The following is an 18,108-nucleotide window of genomic DNA, read 5'->3' on the forward strand; positions in this document are numbered from 1 at the left end:
ACAGTAATTAGTGAATTTCATTTCTCTCCTTCTGTCATCTGAAAAACCAGATATAGTAAGAGAAATATACACAGCTCCTACTTGACATACTGGAAATTCTGGGCAGTGGAGAAAGATAGACTATTATAATGAAAACGTGCAGAATCCAGGATCAGCCTCATGTATAGGTAAATTAGGTAATGTCTTCTATGTTTTGAGTGATTCAGAAAAGCTTTATGCCTTAAAATCTCTATTCTACTTAGTTTTAATCTATTTCCATTGTCCTCTCTTCCCATACATATATTTTTTCTTTCTTTCTTTCTTTCTTTTTTTTTTGAGACGGAGTCTCGCTCAGTCACCCAGGCTAGAGTGCAGTCTCGTGATCTCAGCTCACTGCAAGCTCCGCCTCCCGGGTTCACGCCATTCTCCTGCCTCAGCCTCCCGGGTAGCTGGGACTACAGGCGCCTGCCACCACGCCCGGCTAATTTTTTTGTATTTTTAGTAGAGATGTGGTTTCACCGTGTTAGCCAGGATGGTCTCGATCTCCTGACCTCGTGATCCGCCAGTCTCGGCTTCCCATAGTGCTGGGATTACAGGCGTGAGCCACCGCGCCCGGCCCTCTCTTCCCATATTCTAAGAAAAAAAAGTAGTTATAAAACTTAGTACATGTAGTAATCAAAGGCAAAGTGTCCCAGCAAAGTTCTTGATGCTGAAGACCATTTTCCCCAGGAAAGGAAGCCTAAAAGCTAAAATAATAGCCAGATTAGGATGCTTACAATCTGTTTTAGAAATATCCTCAAAGAAAACCTAAAGGGATAAGACAATTAAAGTGCCCCCCTGCACACAGGTTGAGGTTGGGTGGTGGGTGGGGGTCAGGATTTTGTCTCCTGAACCAAGAAATGTGAGTATGCACAGAATGTAGACTCTGAGGTATCCCTCCTGCATGCGTGTTCACATCCAGAGGGACTGTGGCACCAGCTAGTGAAGATATGGACACTGCCCACCTTCGAAGGAGATGGGGAGACATTGGGAAGAAGTGAATTTGTTCCAGCTCACTGCTGCTGCAAAAATATGCCCAGCTCTTATGAGTTACTGTGTTTATTTTGTGTGTCCTGCTCCAATTTCATTATGATTTTTGTTTTTCTCATTATCTGTCTAAAATTCTGTGATTTGAGGCAGACACTCAGCCTCTGAGAGATAGAGGTTTGCTCTTAAGAGAGGGAGGTCCCCAAGACTTTGATTCCCTGTTTGTTTATTTTCCTCGGGTGGGCAGATATGAAAAATACCTGCCACCATGAGTCAGAAGTTAGAGCCAGGACAGCAGGTCAGATGGCAGAAACACAGGCAGAGGGAGGAGAGTGTGAGGTATGTAAAGTTATAGTCCCTTTTTCTGTTTACTCTTTTTATAAATTTCAACCTTTTAACACTTAAACTTTCCCCAGCATTCTTATTTCTGTGACTAACTCTTTACTTGCCCTTAGTTTACTCATACATATGGTAAATGACTGCTGAAGGTCAACCAGATGTTTGACTTCACTTACTCTCTCTTTGGGAAAACAATTGAATGAAATCCCAGCTACTCATTCTCCTGCAGGCAGGGGTATGCAGTGATCTCTTCTGAAAATGAAAAGATGAACATGCTTATTATGTGGCTGGAGGCTCTGGGAGCATAAAGACGCTTTCTGCCCCACTATGTTGAGAACATAAGGAATTAATTGTACACCTTGCTGAGGGGTAAAAAGGCACATTGTGTATTCCAAGTATCAAGATCCTTCTTTTAGGATTAGAATATGTAGTTGACATGGAGAAAATACTTTCAAGATGTTGTGGAAAAAAATAATCCTCAAGACTCCAGCTCTTTACACCCTGATATTATTCATCACCTGCATAGTTTCATATCTCTGTGGGGTAGGAGTGTTTATTGTTTCTCAGAGACCATAACCCAGATATCCCTTCCAATCCATAATCAAACGTGAGTTCTCCTGAAAGATACAGAAATAACGCAGGGGAGAAGACATGCGAACTCTTCCCAAGAGTTTCAAAACACTTCCAGATATGAGAGCATTCTAGAACAATTTCCTCCTTGGGGATTTCCAGGCTTCTATCAGAAGGACAGGCACATGGCTTTGCATTTCATATTCACACTGGATCCCAGTGTGAGTCAAGCACATAGCCTGGCCTTCTCTGCCGGTGTGTGCAGAGGCATTCAGACAAATCATGGGGAAGGACCATGTAGAGGAATGGACGGGACATCTGCAGTCACAGTGGGTTCCTACCCCTGCCTGACTCTTACCTAGTTGTGTGCTCTCTCTGAGCCTCAGTTTCCTCCTTTGTAAAATGGGGTTGGCAATTCCAAATGGCTATTCTGATCATTAAATGAGAATAATGGTGACAAATTCCCTGCACAACAGAGACATTTAATAAATACATGAGTAGTTAGATCCATAAGGGCAGCACTCTTGTTGATCCTCAGCACTTTCCTCAGTGCCTGGTATAGAGTAGATGCTCAAAAATATATGTGGGATAAATGATTCATATTAATTCTTTCCAATTTCCCATCGCAGTCACTCTATGAACTAGGTAAGTGCCCCATTTCCTGTCAAAGAAGGACTGCACTGACCTATCAGGAGAAGCTATAGTGGAGCCTCAGTTTCTAGATTTATGTATTCTTATTCCATTTGTGGAAATATAAATGGACACAATCACTTTGTAGAACAATTTGGAAAACAAGTCTAGCAAAGTTGAACATGTGCATACACCTTGAGCCTCAGCACTTCCATTTCTAGGGAAATATACAAAGAATGTACAAAGTATATACAAACTATACAAAGTATGTACAAAGAATACACCTTTGTATATAAAGCTACGTTTACAAAAATATTCATGTTAGTAATAGCAAACACTGAAAAAACAACCTACATATGAAGTAACTGGAGAATATACATATTCTGAATATTCTCAATGTGATATTTTACAAAAGAAAATTAATAAAAAAGAACTTTAGATGCCAGCATGTATTATTCTCATGTGAATAATTTTGAGCAAAAAATTCATTTATAAAAGAATATACATATGGTTGTACACATATAGTTTAAAATATGCATAACAGTCATATATTGCTTAGGGATACAAACATAAATAATTGAAGTCTGAAAAATGCAAGGAAGAATGAGCACTATATTCAGAATCATGGTTGCCTCTGAGATGAGGAAGGGGGGTAATTAGGCAAGAAGATGCAGGGAAGTCTAACAGAGGGAAGCCTTGGTAACATGTGGTGTGTTAGGAAGGTGGTGGGAAACACAAAGGTATTTATGTGGATTTTATTTAATATATATCAAAAAATAAAAAATACATGTATGAAAAGAATCTTCTCATCCTTTCTCCTCTGCTAAGAGTTAGAGGAATCCTACAGAGTTTGCCCACCTCTCCATTCTAAAGATAGATAACCCAAGGCCCAAAGGACTGAATAATTCACTTAAAGCTACACTGTCAGATAGTGAAAGAACTGAGATTAGAATCCAGATTTTCCAGGTCCTGGGCCAGAGGTTTTCACACTGCTCTTTTAAACTGCATTTGGTCCAGTTCCCTTTTCCTCCTTATAGGAAGGAAACTGAACATAGGTGTGAGCAGAGGCATCAGAAAGGTTCAGGCATCACAGGTGAACCACCCAGGAGGCACAGAGAAAGGATTCCCTGAAGCCAGGCAGACAGAATGTTTTTGAGTCATTGTTTAAGCAGTTTCTCTAAAGCCTCCACTTTTCTTGCCTTAGAAAGATTGTGGGGTATTCCTAGAAAAGATCATGTGGACTTGCTTAAATTTTTACCCCGATCTCTGGAAAACTAGGACCAAAAATGCTAAATCTGGGTTTCACCATCAAAACATTCAGACTTCTGGGGACTTTTAAGTTTATGTCCTCAAAACTCTCAAAGTAGGAGAATTCACAGTTAAAGGTTTCAGTTTCAGGAGTTCATGAAAATAGCAACATGTGGCAGAAAGTTTGTGAATAAACAAATGAAGCCCCCACGTGTAACTCTCATGTACAAAATGTAAGAAAAAAATGGCACTCAAAGTAAAAGAAATATCAATACCACTTTACATATCTTATTAAATACTCATATATACTCGACAATGAATTTCCACCCTACACTTTTAAATTCTTCCTCCCACTAAGTTTCAAGCAGATCAGGTCAATTCCGTTGCTTTGTTACTGATGACAAGTTCACAGGGCTATTTGTGGCTATTCCTCCTTTTGTATGTGACAAGGTCTTGCTGGTTTTTTAACCCAACATTTTGAATGCACACTTTTCTGTCCTATGTTTACTCTAGAGAGACAGTTACTTGGCTGCTTGAGATACCAAAAGTTGGGAGATCCCCTATTGTGTCAATCCTCCCTCTATCTAGGGGACTTTCTGAACCTACTTCCCGAATCCATGAGGTATATAGATGTGGCTCTGTCATGGCCACACTGTTCCACAGCTCAGGGCACCTTCTTGACCCAGCTCCATACTCCTAATCCTCCCTTAACCACAAAGAGGATTCAGCCCAAGGCCGGGTCACCTGACTCCATTTTCCCACATTTCTCCTCATACTCTTGCTAAAAATTTCTACATCATTTCGACGTGGTCTTTCTGAAAGCCTTTATGTCACTTTGCTATTTCCTCCTTTAACAAGTATTCCCAAGTGGATCAATGCCCACTTGGAGTTTCTTCAGAAAACTTCTCTAGAAAAGATTCATTTCTGTTAGAATTTTGCTCAAGAAAATTTTACAGGTGGGGCCTATTTACTGGGTCTACTTCTCAGTCCACAGCATGTCTACCAAGCCACATAAATATGACCACACCTTCAAGGGCCACCATATGCCTGTGGATGGAACAATGGATGAGGGAGCTCTGGCATTGTTTTTCAACCTCAAGTGGAATTCATACCTTTCCCCCTTCTTGTTCTTTTTAAGCTGGGGGTCGTGCTAGTTGCACCTTGTTTCTTTGCTACAATACGTTGATGTGTCTTGCTTCCTTTCAACATTTGTATAGATCTTTGAGGAGAAGAGCATGTCATGTTGTAAGAGAGGATGAGGCAGAACTTGTGAATCTGAGTGAAGCCCACCAGGTTGCACAGGGAGGTGGGCAGCATGGGAGGGCAGGACCTCTGGTGCCATGGGCAGTACTTATGGTTGAGAGACATCAATGCCCTTCCAAGAAGGGAAAGCAAGATGAGGGAAAGGCATTCAGATCTGCTCTCTTTGCATTTCCACATGCACAACTCTGACCCCAATGGTGGAGCAAGGCCAGGCTTACCTGGAGCAAGGCCTAGATGATGGCCATTGGATGGAACTTCACGTCCACCAGAGGCCTCAACCATCATTTTGATGTCATCCCTGGACAAAGTTATACAGAGTCCTAAAGAAGCACAAGGGAGATTGAAAGGAGACACTCATCATACAACTCTGATCTTAAATTTTGTTCTCAGACTTCATATTTCTTTCTGTGATAAATCAATACTTTCGATAAATTATTAAAAGTTTTTCTGAATAGCATAATTGCCTGATCACATTATAACTTCTATTTATGAATTAAATATGTAAAATACACCTCCATTTTTATAATCCCGTTTTTTCCTATTTCTTCATTATTAAATATACCTTAGATATATACAGTTTACATGTTTCAAACATACTTAAATTTTATTGAAATATACCTGTATTCTAAACATGGGTCCTGGCAGATGTGCCCTGGTTTCTTTCTCGCTGTCAGAATGGCTGAACATGCAGAAGGACAGGCGAGAGGCAACTGGGTATTCTGGGTTCTACCTTTTAGTTTTGAATTTTTCTTCCAAGAGGTTAAAATATAAGATTGCAGAACTCACAAAAATGAGTCAGTGGTGGTGATTCTTTGGTTTTCTGAACATAATCACATTTACTTCATTTGCTTTTTAACAGCAATAAAGAAGACACAACATAAATCATAAAAGTTGGCCTGGGCCTTGCTGGCAGAAAACACAGAACCTAAGAAAAATGGTCCATCACAAATAAGAAAAACACCAAAGACCAAACAGCAGCACTGGAAAAAAAGAAAGGGGCGGGGGAAGGAAGGAGGGGGAGAGGAAAGAAGAAAGGAAGGAGGGAACGAAGGGAGGGAGGAGTTCTTGCATTGCCTTGAACATGACCGACTCTCCTGTTTGCTAGAGGCATAAACTTGCCTTGATTCTAGGTGAGAGCCTTGCCAGACATCACCTTAGGAAGAGGATGAGGAGGAGGAAAGTTAAATTTTAAATTCACCGTTTAGCGACCCCAAAGAGACTGTGCTAAACTTGGGAGGGCAAGTGCCTCATTCACAGGAAGCAACTGGGGTATCGAAAAATCCATTAATTGGCAAGTTTAAGTTCCTTGCTCTCTGGAGGTTTAAGGATTCAGAAGTATTGAATTGTTCAATTGCTTACAGGAATTATGCATACCTCAGTAACAATACTTAAAAGTTCACCCTTGGCCAGATATGGTGGCTCATGCCTGTAATCTCAGCACTTTGGGAAGCCAAAAGCAGAGGGATCAAGTAAGACCAGGAGTTCAAGACCAGCCTGGGCAACATTAGTGAGCCCGTCGTCTCTTTAAAAAAAAAAATCAAAAAATGAATTGAGCACAGTGGTGCATGCCTATAGTTCTAGCTACTTGGGAGGCTGAGGCAAGAGGATCACTTGAGTCCGGAAGTTCGAGGTTGCAGTAAGGAGCTATGATTGTACTACTGCACTCTAGCCTGGGCAACAGAGCAAAACCCTGTCCTTCTCTATTATTATTATTAAAATAATAATAATAATAATAATAATAATAATAAAACATTTACCCTATTTCATGCTTACATGCAGACCCGTTTTAGCTTTTGCCTTGTAAAAATGGGATTCTACCCATACACCTTGCTCTCCATGTTGCCCTAAAGAATCTGCCCAATAACCAGTTCTTGTCACTTCCATCACTTGCCTTATGTTGGTGTGAAGGAAATCAGATGTCACTAATAGGAGGGAGGGGTCCCAGGCACCTCTAAAATGAATAACAAGGTCCTTCCAGAAGGAGAATATTCCTGTAGAAATTCTAGTTATTGTTGCAATTAACCCAGTGAATGAGGATTTGTTTATTGAATGCAGCACAGGGCAACTGCATGATGAATTGTCAGGAAAGACGTCCAAACTTCTTTAACTTTCATTGTTTGCACTGAAACATGGAATTAATATGGCTGATTTGAAGGGGAGGAGACATCTCGGAGGGTCACTGCAAAGTATTAAGGATATGAATTATGGAGTATTTTAAAGGAATGTAATCTTGTGACATTTAAGTTCTGAAATTTACCAGAAATAAAATATCTACAAGGAGATCTGATGGTCCTGCCTATAGAGAAAATGTGAGTGAATAAATGAGTGAGCCAGTGAATGAAATTCACTGGATTCTCGGGGTGAGGAAAACAAAGAGCTAGTGACATGAAAGATTATTTGGGGTTTTAAGGGCATGATGTATTAAATACTATAAAATTGCATAGCAAAAAAAATCACATTTTTAATTCCCTTCATACATTTTGATTCCCTGAGGAAGGCTCAGTGCACAGCTATTGATTCACACTTTGCTAACCTTTGCCAATCACCCTTAAAAATATGTAAAGAAAGAGAAAATAATTCTTCAGCCTGGAGCCATCAATAGACAACATCTAGCCAGAAATTAATAACTTGTACTGTTTCATTTGAATTAATGTTTACTGATAGCTTTTATTTATGAACTGACTCTTATTTTCATTTACCTGGTGACATAAAGTTTCCTCTGGAAATATATTTATTTATCGAAAAATGAGAGTAGATATAAAGCAAAGTATTCCTGAAGCAGTACATGTGATTCAAGATATGGTGAAACTCCAAGCATGTTATGTGAATGACAGATGTTTGGGAAGCACTGAGTTAACACATAAATTGTTCATATACCACAGTTCTTTAAATATTTGTTGCTTAAAGTAGGTCAAACATGTCCCTTGTTTACACTATTACTTGCTTAGCATGTTAGTTTCTTCATAGATGCTGTAAAAAATCATTTCTTCCAATGCAGAGACATTTTTGCACTTTCCCAATTATTTGAGCCAAATTTAATGAGATTTCATAGTAAAAGAGTCCTAATGTGGAATATTAGCTTCACAAAAAGTAATGGTCCCTCAGGAAATCAGGAAATTGTTTTATGACTAACAAATTTAGGCTAGGGTAGTTGTTTGGAAAGCTCATGGGATCTTCTAATATCCAGGGCAATTGATGGAGAATAAAGACAATTATGTTTACATTCCAATCCTCTCTTTAATCAATTTTTCTTTTTCTATAGCTTTGTCTGCCTTTTCAAAATAGGAACAGAAGGAAAAAAAAGGTGGCTTAATGTGAAGGTGGTGTGGGGAGGGGGTTGGAAAGTAGGTAAATGGGCTGAATTAAAAGTAATGAAAAAAAATAAAAACAGAACCTTGACAGGGGAAGCATTTTATAGATGATTCATTCCAAAAGATAGCAAAAAACACATCCTTTGGAAATTGGCAGATGTGACTTCAATTGCTGGCTTTGCCACCTACCAGCCATGAGCCTCAATTTTCTCATTAGTGTATAGTATAATGGCGTGATTAAATCTTGCTCATTGGAAAAAAGCACAAGTGGGAAAGAGAGGGTAGGGGAATAAGTCAGGAAACAGCTTTGGGGGGGTTGATTGAAAAAGTATTCCTCTTCCTAAAAGAATTTGGAAGTCGTAGTTTTCAATCAGAACAATTAGGGTCTGTAAAAGTTGTTCTTATGAAGATAAATCAAAGTACATCTATTGTCAGACAGAAATATTTTCAGAGTGCAGCTATAGAGCAACATAATTGTTTTTCAATAAAAAAGCACATATTTACAGGGCTCTACAAATATTCGATCAAGACCTAAAAGCATAACCACAGTGATCTTTACCTATGAAGACGCAGAGGCAGGTTTCTCTTACAGTCTGGAGAATTTTGGCCTCTTTCTAAGCATTCATGAATTTTAGAAGCACAGAATCCAGGTTTTGCTCTATATCAGCTATATTAGGGTGAGATGCTGGCCATGGGTCATATTTTCAATATAAAACTTACTCTCCTGCAACAAGTGATTAGCTCTAATCCCCTTTAATTTCTTACAGATCATGGGCTTAGTTAATATGCATGTCTGTCATAAGGGGCTGGCATTATGCTAAAAATCTGGTCCCAGCATGTTGGGAAATGTATTATGAACAATGTCATCTTTACTTAGCTGAGACTCTCCCTTTAGTCTGAAAACCAGTGATTAAGAGTAAGTAAAAGAGGAGGAGAGCAGAGTAGTGACAGGTCTTGGTGAAGTGCAAGATTTGACTGGGGTCCGTACACTTATGGCAGATAGTGGGTTTGATGAATGCAGTGGGAGGAGGATGCATATGGAGCCCAGACTCTGCAGAAAGGAGTTCCCACATTCATTCTCGAGAGGGCAGGAAATTTAAGATGAGGCCAGGATGTCTAATACCATAGCTAATCCAAAAAGCCAGGCAGGCCTCTCTGTCCAAAGTAGGAACTGGCTAAGTTGAACTTTTCTGACCACCTCGAGAGTGTGAGACAGCCCATAGCCATGGGTTACCTTTCTCTATTTTGTTGGAATACCAGAATTAGTGCATCACAGTGTGCTAACGAATCTGTGTTTGGGGCCAAGAATTCCTGCCTCAGACATCATCCTTAAGACTATTATGGCTTGCCATTGTCTTAGCTCACTTTCCTGGCACACTAACTTCAGAGAGTCTTCGAACAGGATGGTCACCACTGTAGTAAGAATAGGACACTGGAAAGCATGTTGTAACTGTGAGGTAGGAGGCAGGACTCAACTCCAGAGGCAGGGCTTGGACACTGGACCAGATTGAGGACTAGCTAAAACAGGGAAGAGGTAACCTCTCCACAAGACATGCCCACTAGTGTGCATGTCAGTTTCCCATTGCCATGGCAACACCTAGAAGTTACTGTCCCTTTCCAAGCCAATGACTTGACAATCTGAAAGTTACCATCCTTTTTCTAGAAATGTCCACATAATCTGCCCCTTAATTTGCATAAATATGACTAAAGAACTGCCTCTGAGCTGCTGCTCTGGGTGCACTGCCTGTAGGTAGCCCTGCTTCACTAGGAGCAGTACCTCTGCTGCTGCTGTACACTGCCACTTTAATAAAAGTTGCCCAGCACCACCAGCTCGCCCTTGAATTCTTTCCTGGGAAAAGCCAAGAACTCTCCTGGGCTAAGCCCCGGTTTTGGGGCTCACCTGTCCTGTATCAACTAGAAAGCTTTATGTGACTTAAAACAGGCTCATTAAGAGATGATTCAGTCCCAGGGTTGTTGGGTGATGTTCCAAGGGGCCCAGGAGGGGATGCCTTGAGGAAGGAAGAGATAGTGTTACTGACAAAGCCAGTCCTCCAAAAGATGGGGTCTTTCTTTGTTTGGTGTCATGAAGCCAATATGTGAAACCAAAAGTGATTGTCAGGCAATGCAGGCTTCATTTGATGGCCGTGGAACTGAGAAGCAGGAGCGTGGCTCACAAATCAACTTCTCAGTTCATGAGAGCTAGGAAGCCACAGATATGGGGCACCTTAAATGTAGGTGTTGGGTATTAAAAGCAAGGATAGGAATATTCATGTCTTTTCCGGAAATGGGCAGACAATTTCTCAGGACCAGCGTGCTGCCTTCCTTTTTGTCCTTTTATGGTTTCTTCCAGTCATTGTCATGGTGATTGTCAATAGTCATGGGCTGGAGGGAAGGTCATTTAGCATGGAAATTAGATTATAATGAAGTTAGAGGTTCTGCAGAGGTCAAGTGAGCTGCCGTCTTGGATCCTTCCAGTTTCAGCCAATTTGGTCGCCAGGGGAAACTTCTAATTGCAAGCATCCTGTTTCTTAAAGATAAGCAGAATTAAGGTGGAGTAAAATTTCAGCTAGGTCACATAACAGTAGGTTTAGGGTCGACTGAGATGTTGAGGGACGAATCCCCATTGCTGACTCAGTCAGAGCAAACTCATTTTTAATTGATATTCATATTGGGACGCTAAGTCAGATTCTTTTTAAATTAGATGCACTTCTGAGGCTCAAATCATCACAAGAACCAGTAACAGGACCCAATCTCCCCATTTTCTAGGTGCTGAATTGAGGCCAATTGAGATATTCAACGAGAGTTGTGAGCCAACTGCTGCATCAGGTGTGTTGTACAGTGGTGATCAGGACAGATACCTTCCCACTCTCTTGGAAGTTACATTCTGCTGAGTGAAGTGGAAGACGCCCAGATAGCAAACAAATCATTAATAAATTATACAACAGTTTCTGCTCCAGGTCAGCCTGGAGTGCTTTTGAGCACCCAGTCAGGCTCTAAAGAAGTCTCATTCCTCCTTAGTCTTCCATAGGGTTCTAGAGATCCCCTGGGGTTTAGAAATGCCCTGAAGCTCTCCTTACATGGGGGTTGGAGAGAGTAGCCTGGGTGCAGGTGACCTGGAAATGCCACCTGCAGGAAGGCAGCCTACTGGGCTTGCCACTCTCTCTATGGCTCTTTTCTCAGTCCACATGTCAGACACATCCTGGCAGCAGATATTCTCACAGTCAACTAATTGGGCTTAGCCCAGTGCCTCTCAGAAGCCTCTCCTTATTAGCAACTTGATCCTGCCTCCAGGTGTCCCAAGTTCCTACCCTTGGGCTATTAATGTTTTACCTCAACATTAATGAATGCTCCAATGGAACCTCTTCCATCAGGAAAAATTTGATCCCCTATCAGAACTTCTCCTAAATCATTTCCAACAGAAAATGTTTCTCTTCTCTCAAGAGTAGGATGCCCTTGGTCATTAGAATTGCCTGGCCTGCATGAGGTGGAAAGAGTGGAGGGAGGGAGGAACAATTTCACTGTGATCCGAGAAGAGTCATTTTTGCATGCCAAATGGAAAAAATGACTCTTTTTGTAGCAAACGCAGAAAAAAAGAAGAAAAGCAATATATTTCCACATATCAATGATACACTGAATATTCAAACACTGAGATCCTGCTACCATGCCAATTGTGGTAAATGGTTTGATAGACAAATGTGGAGTGAGATGAGAACTTGTAACGAGGGGTTCTGACCCAGCCGAGGGGTTCAGAGAAGTCATCCCTAAGGGGGCAAGGAGAAAAGAGTGTTCTTAGCAGAGGGAAGAGCAGGCTAAAAGCCCTGGGGGCTGGATGTGGTGGCTCACGCCTGTAATCCCAGCACTTTGGGAGGCCAAGGTGGGCGGATCATCTCAGGTAGGGAGCTCGAGACCAGCCTAAAGAACATGGAGAAACCCCATCTATACTAAAAATACAAAAAATTAGCAAAGCATGGTGGTGCATGCCTGTAATCCCAGCTACTCAGGAGGCTGAGGCAGGAGAATCACTTGAACCCGGGAGGTGGAGGTTGCGGTGAGTCGAGATCTCACCATTGCACTCCAGCCTTGGGGGGCAACAAGAGCGAAATTCTGCCTCAAAAAAAAAAAAAAAAAAAGGCCCTGGGGTAGCAAAAGACCTGGCATAGTCAAGGAACTTAAGGTATCTTAATGGAGCTGGAGAGAAGAATGGGGGGATGAGCTTGGAGAGATACACGGGCATAAGTCATCTGAGGCCTTACAGGCCGTGTCACACAGGGCTTCACTATGAGGGATCAGTGAGCACATGAAAGGTTATCAATTTATGTTTACCAAAATTGGAGGAAGGTAAAAGGTAGGTCAGTTAGAAAACTATGGCTGTCTTTCAGGAGAGAAATAATGTTGTCTTACATTTGCTGGTGGCAGTGGATGTGGGGAGGCATGAATGAATTCAAGAGATATTTAGGTTGTAGAATTCCTGGGGCTTTACCAGGCTGAGTCAGAAGAAAACAGTATTTTAAAATTGACTCTGAGGTTTATCATGAGAAAATAGGTGCCACTGAGTGAGGTGAAAGACAATAAAGAAAGCATCATGAGTTCAGCTTTGGACGGCTGAACGTGTCATTGTTCAAGGCTGCTGTAGTGGTTCTTCCCAGCAGAAGTACACTGCACAAATCTCAGTGAGGTGATCAGCAGCCCTAGAAGGCAGAGCTCCAGACTCTAATCTCCACCTTTAGATTCACCAAATTCCATGGCCATAACTGGCCACTTTTGAAAGGTGATTTTCTTCAGAATTCCTTTGAGGAAGGTCATGCTTTTGGCCTGTGACTTTGATGTCAGGTGTTAATAGTACTCAGCCTCTAAGAGAGACATAAAAAACAAAATCAAAGGGAAAGGTTTCTTTCCCCTTGGGACATTCCTAAGTTCTTATTTCAGGAAAGAAAAGGGGGCTGAATGTTAATGTTTCTCAATGCTCAATAAGGCTTTAAAATCCCATTGATAGTTTAGCAACCAGAAGAGACTTTCTCAAGTCTACTGGCACATGACAGAAGGTGATGATGAACCAGGGTCTCTCAGAAGGTAAGAGAAACCAGTGCCTCTTTCATTTTTTGAGTCATTCCTGATATGTTAAAAATAAAGAAATGCTAAAACAGAGATATAAAAATTGTGCCATATTTTAAATATTTTCAATGAAGAACTTAATGCTGTTAACAAACACAATGCCATATGAGCCATTCACGATGGTATTAAGAGATTTATGAATATTTTTAGGTATAGTTCAATATAGGCAGTGTGGTCTGGAAACAGGTAGACAAATATAATTTTAAAGCATATTAACACCAACTCCACACGACATATAGGAAACGTATGCCAAAGTTTCATTTGATTAATGCAGGAAAAATGACACCAGTTAAAAAGGAGACTATGAAAAATTGAGATTCTTACAGCAAATGGGCAATTCAGGAATGCTAAAGTATGATTACTAAATTAGATATTAAATGATGAATATGCCACAGAGTAATGAAACATAATCTGTGGCTTATCTTATCTTAGAGCCAGCAAAGAAATTTATCACACCTTATTGGTTTCTCAGAATTGTAAATATCTGGACCCCAATCAATTGTGCGAACTCAGTTACCTTTCCCTAGAGAGTCTGATGACCCTTCATCAGACCTGTTGAGCAATGCATGGTATTAAAGAACATACAATCATGCTTTGCCTTGTTTCTAAATTTTTCTTAGCAAGACACAAGTTTAAAATTGTATGATAGACATCTGCTGCTTTTAGTCTTACCTCTGTGACTGGTTGCATAAATATCTATTCCCAGGAGACCAGGGCAAATAGTCCTTCTACATCCTCACCTTCAATACACGAACACCAGTCAGTTGTATCAAGCTGCAAGCCAAAAATAAAATTCTAAGGCCCCCAGTTGACTGAACGGATGCCTCTTCTTGGCCAAGGGCATTCCAAAGTAAACCGAAAAACTAGTTCAGGTGGCAATGGAAAGGGGAATCAGACCTGCCTCATTATACCCTCCTCCCTTTGGGATTCAGGCATAACTTACCAACATTAACATTAAAATAGAGATCTTAAGATTGACAAAACAGACTCTGTAGCAAATAAGATACCAGATTCCAACCTGACTCTGGTATAGCATCACATGACAGACAGTAGGCTCTGAAAAAAATTGAAGTATTTTTCCCCAAACTATATTTTTTGGACATATTTTGAAATGGACCTGTAAAGTTGTCTGATGGAGAAAATCTACATTCTGTACAGAAGGCTCTTTCCTTCCCAGGTCCTTTCCTGATCCAGGAGAGAGTTAATTCTTAAAGATTAAAATTAGATTAAAGATTAAGATTAGAGAAAGATTGAGATTAGACTCTTAAATCTAGCACATTTTAGAGTCCGATAAGAGACATTTACCATCTATTCTCTCTGAAGCCTGCTACCTGGAGGCTTCACCTACATAACAAGAACCTTGGCTTCCACGGTCTCCCCTTATCTTAACTACAAACGTTTCTTTCTGCTGACTTCAACACTTCAGGCAGAAGTTTCAACCAATTATCAATCGTGAAATATTTAAACCACCCAAGACCTGGAAGACTTCACTTCTCCATATTCTGCTTTTCTAACAGGAATCAATGTACACCTTACACGTATTGGCCTATGTCTCTGCCTGTAACTTCTGTCCCCCTAAAATGTATAAAATCAAGCTGTAAGCCAACCACCTGGGGTATATGTTCTCAGGACTTATTGAGGCTGTGCTTCAGGACTTGATCATTCACATTTGGCTGAGAATAAGCCTCTAAATATTTTACAATGTGACTCTTTTTTGTTGGCAAAGCTCCAAATTGAAAAAATATTCTTAATCCATTGATAGTTGTTTAATAGTGAACTGAAGATTTATATAAGGCAGGCTTCTCATGTTGAAAAGTGCTACTGTATTCTCATCCATCAGAGAAAGCTGTTGAAGAGGTGAGAAGAGGCAATGTAATGTGAAATATCACTTTTTTAAGGCAGTAGTACTTGAGTGAAATTCTGTGAAGAGATGCAGGGATGGATTGATTGAAAATTTTATGTAATAGAAGAAAATGTCTCATAATAAGTTATGTTCAGAAACTAAAATTCTGTGAGTATGACCAAAATACACTTATCTAATACAAAAATCTCTTTCATAGTGAATACCATTAGGGGCTTATTTAGGAGTATGCACTTATATTTGCAATTTAATAGTCATTATTTTTGGAAGTTTTATTAAATCTGTAGAACCTATGCTGTTATGGTTTTAGTATGCATCAATAACTTTTAAAACTAATTCTAAGTTCACTTTGAAAATAGATAATAGAAAAATTGCATGGAAAGTTACAAATAAGGTGTTGAAAAGATATAAATATTCACCCCAAATCAATTACTACTCTTTTCTCTAACTCAGCATCTATCTAAAAATATCCTGGCAATCCAGAAATTGACATGTCTCCACAGTCCTGTGCAAACACTATTTTGAAATCTAGTTTAGCAAAAACAAAAGTTCCAAGAAGAACTAAGATCTGTCACCTGCATTTTCTGCTGAGGGTTGCTGAAGGCAACTTTAGCTGTGTTGTCAACAGTGCTTGCATGCCTCACCTGGAAGGAATGGGACATTTTGGTGGTATTTGTAATGGGACCAGGATCTGTATTTCAATTCAATTCCTACTCGGTTAGACTTCAAAGTTATCCTGGGATTTTAATTAAGCACTTGTTGAATAGTAACTGTATGTGTGTCTCTGTGTTTTCTCTTCCACTTTTTCTCAAGATGGGACCCTGCTTCATTCATCCTTGATATGGTTTGGCTGTGTCCCCACCCAAATCTCATCTTGAATTCCCGTGTATTGTGGGAGGGACATGGTGGGAGGTAATTGAATCACAGGGGCAGGTCTTTCCCATGCTATTCTTGTGATGGTAAGTCTCATGAGATCTGATGTTTATTTTAAGGGGGAGTTTTCCTGCACAAGCCCTCTTCTTCTCTTGTCTGCTGAGATGTGGGACATGCCTTTCACCTTCTGCCATGACTGTGAGCTCTCTCCAGCCACGTGGAACAGTTAAGTCAAATAAATCTCTTTCTTTTGTAAATTGCCCCGTCTCAGTTATGTCTGTATCAGTAGTGTGAAAACAGACTAATACTGTAAATTGGTACCAGTAGAGTGGGATGCTACTGAAAAGATACATGAAAATGTGGAAGCAACTTTGGAACTGGGTAATAGGCAGAGGTTGGAACAGTTTGGAGGGCTCAGTAGAAGACAGAAAAATGTGGGAAACTTTGGAACTTCCTAGAGACTTGTTGAATGGCATTGACCAAAAGCCAGATAGCAATATGGACAATAAGGTCCAGGTTGAGGTGGTCTCAGATGGAGATGAGGAACTTGTTGGGAACTGAAAGCAAAGGTGACTCTTGTTACCTTTGGAGCAAAGAGACTGGTGGTATTTTGTCCCTGCCCTAGAGATTTGTAGAACTTTGAACTTGAGAGAGATGATTTAGAGTATCTGCTGGAAGAAATTTCTAAACAGCAAAGCATTCAAGAAGTGATTTGGGTTAAAAGGCATTCAGTTTTATAAAAGAAACAGAGCATAAAAGTTTGGAAAATTGCAGCCTGACAATGTGATAGAAAAGAAAAACCCATTTTCTGAGGAGAAATTCAAGCCAGCTGCAGAAATTTTCATAAGTAACGAGGAGCCAAACGTTAATTCCCAAGACAAAGAGGAAAATGTCTCCAGGGCATGGCAGAGGTCTTAACGGCAGCCCCTCCCATCATAGGCTTGGAAGCCTAAGAGAAAATGGTTTCCTGGGCCAGGCCCAGGGCCCCTGTGTTGTGTGTACTCTAGGGATTTGGTGGCCTGTGTCCCAGCCACTCCAGCCGTGATTAAAAGGGGCCAAGGTACAGCTCGAGCTGTTGCTTCAGAGGGTGGAAGCCCCAGGCCTTGGCAGCTTCCACATGGTGTTGACCCTGCGGGTGCACAGAAGTCAAGAATTGAGGTTTGGGAACCTCTGCCTAGATTTCCGAAGATGTATATAAAAGCCTGGATACCCAGGCAAAAGTTTGCTGCAGGGGTGGGACCCTTATAGAGAACCTCTGCTAGGTCAGTACAGAAGGGAAATGTTGGGTTGGAGCCTCCACATAGAGTCCCTACTGGGGCACTACCTAGTGGAGCTGTGAGAAGAGGGCCATTGTCCTCCAGACCTCAGAATGGTAGATCCACTGACAGCTTGCACCATGCGCCTGGAAAAGCTGCTGCAGATACTCAACACCAGCATGTGAAAGCAGCCGGGAGGGGGGCCTACCCTGCAAAGCCACAGGGGCAGAGTTGCCCAAGACCATAGGAACCCACCTCTTGCATCAGCGTGACCTGGATGTGAGACATGGAGTCAAAGGAGATCATCTTGGAGCTTTAAGATTTGACCACTCTGCTGGATTTCAGATTTGCGTGGGGCCTGTATCCCCTTTGTTTTGGCCAATGTCTCCATTTGAAATGACTGTATTTATCCAATACCTGTACCCCCATTGTATATAGGAAGTAACTAACTTGCTTTTGATTTTACAGGCTCATAGGCAGAAGGGATTTGCCTTGTCTTGGATGAGACTTTGGACTGTGGACTTTTGAATTAATGCTGAAATTAGTTAAGACTCTGGGGGACTATTGGGAAGGCATGATTGGTTTTGAAATGTGAGGACATGAGATTTGGGAGGGGCCGGGGGCAGAATGAAAATGGTTT

At 40.9% G+C, this 18,108-nt stretch overlaps 1 long non-coding RNA gene across 1 annotated transcript in view; it reads right to left on the reverse strand.

Annotated features, from left to right (window-relative positions):
* Positions 1 to 4,935: 4,935 nt before the first annotated feature.
* Positions 4,936 to 18,108, reverse strand: part of LOC104007909 (uncharacterized) — a 378,770-nt gene continuing 365,597 nt past the window's right edge. The window contains exons 3-4 of the long non-coding RNA XR_010148715.1: positions 14,151 to 14,252; positions 4,936 to 5,375 (exon numbers count right to left, since the gene is read on the reverse strand). This is a non-coding gene — a long non-coding RNA (uncharacterized LOC104007909). The remainder of the gene's footprint in view (positions 5,376 to 14,150; positions 14,253 to 18,108) is intronic.

This window comes from Pan troglodytes, chromosome 11, assembly GCF_028858775.2.
Source record: "Pan troglodytes isolate AG18354 chromosome 11, NHGRI_mPanTro3-v2.0_pri, whole genome shotgun sequence".
Taxonomy (NCBI): domain Eukaryota; kingdom Metazoa; phylum Chordata; class Mammalia; order Primates; family Hominidae; genus Pan; species Pan troglodytes.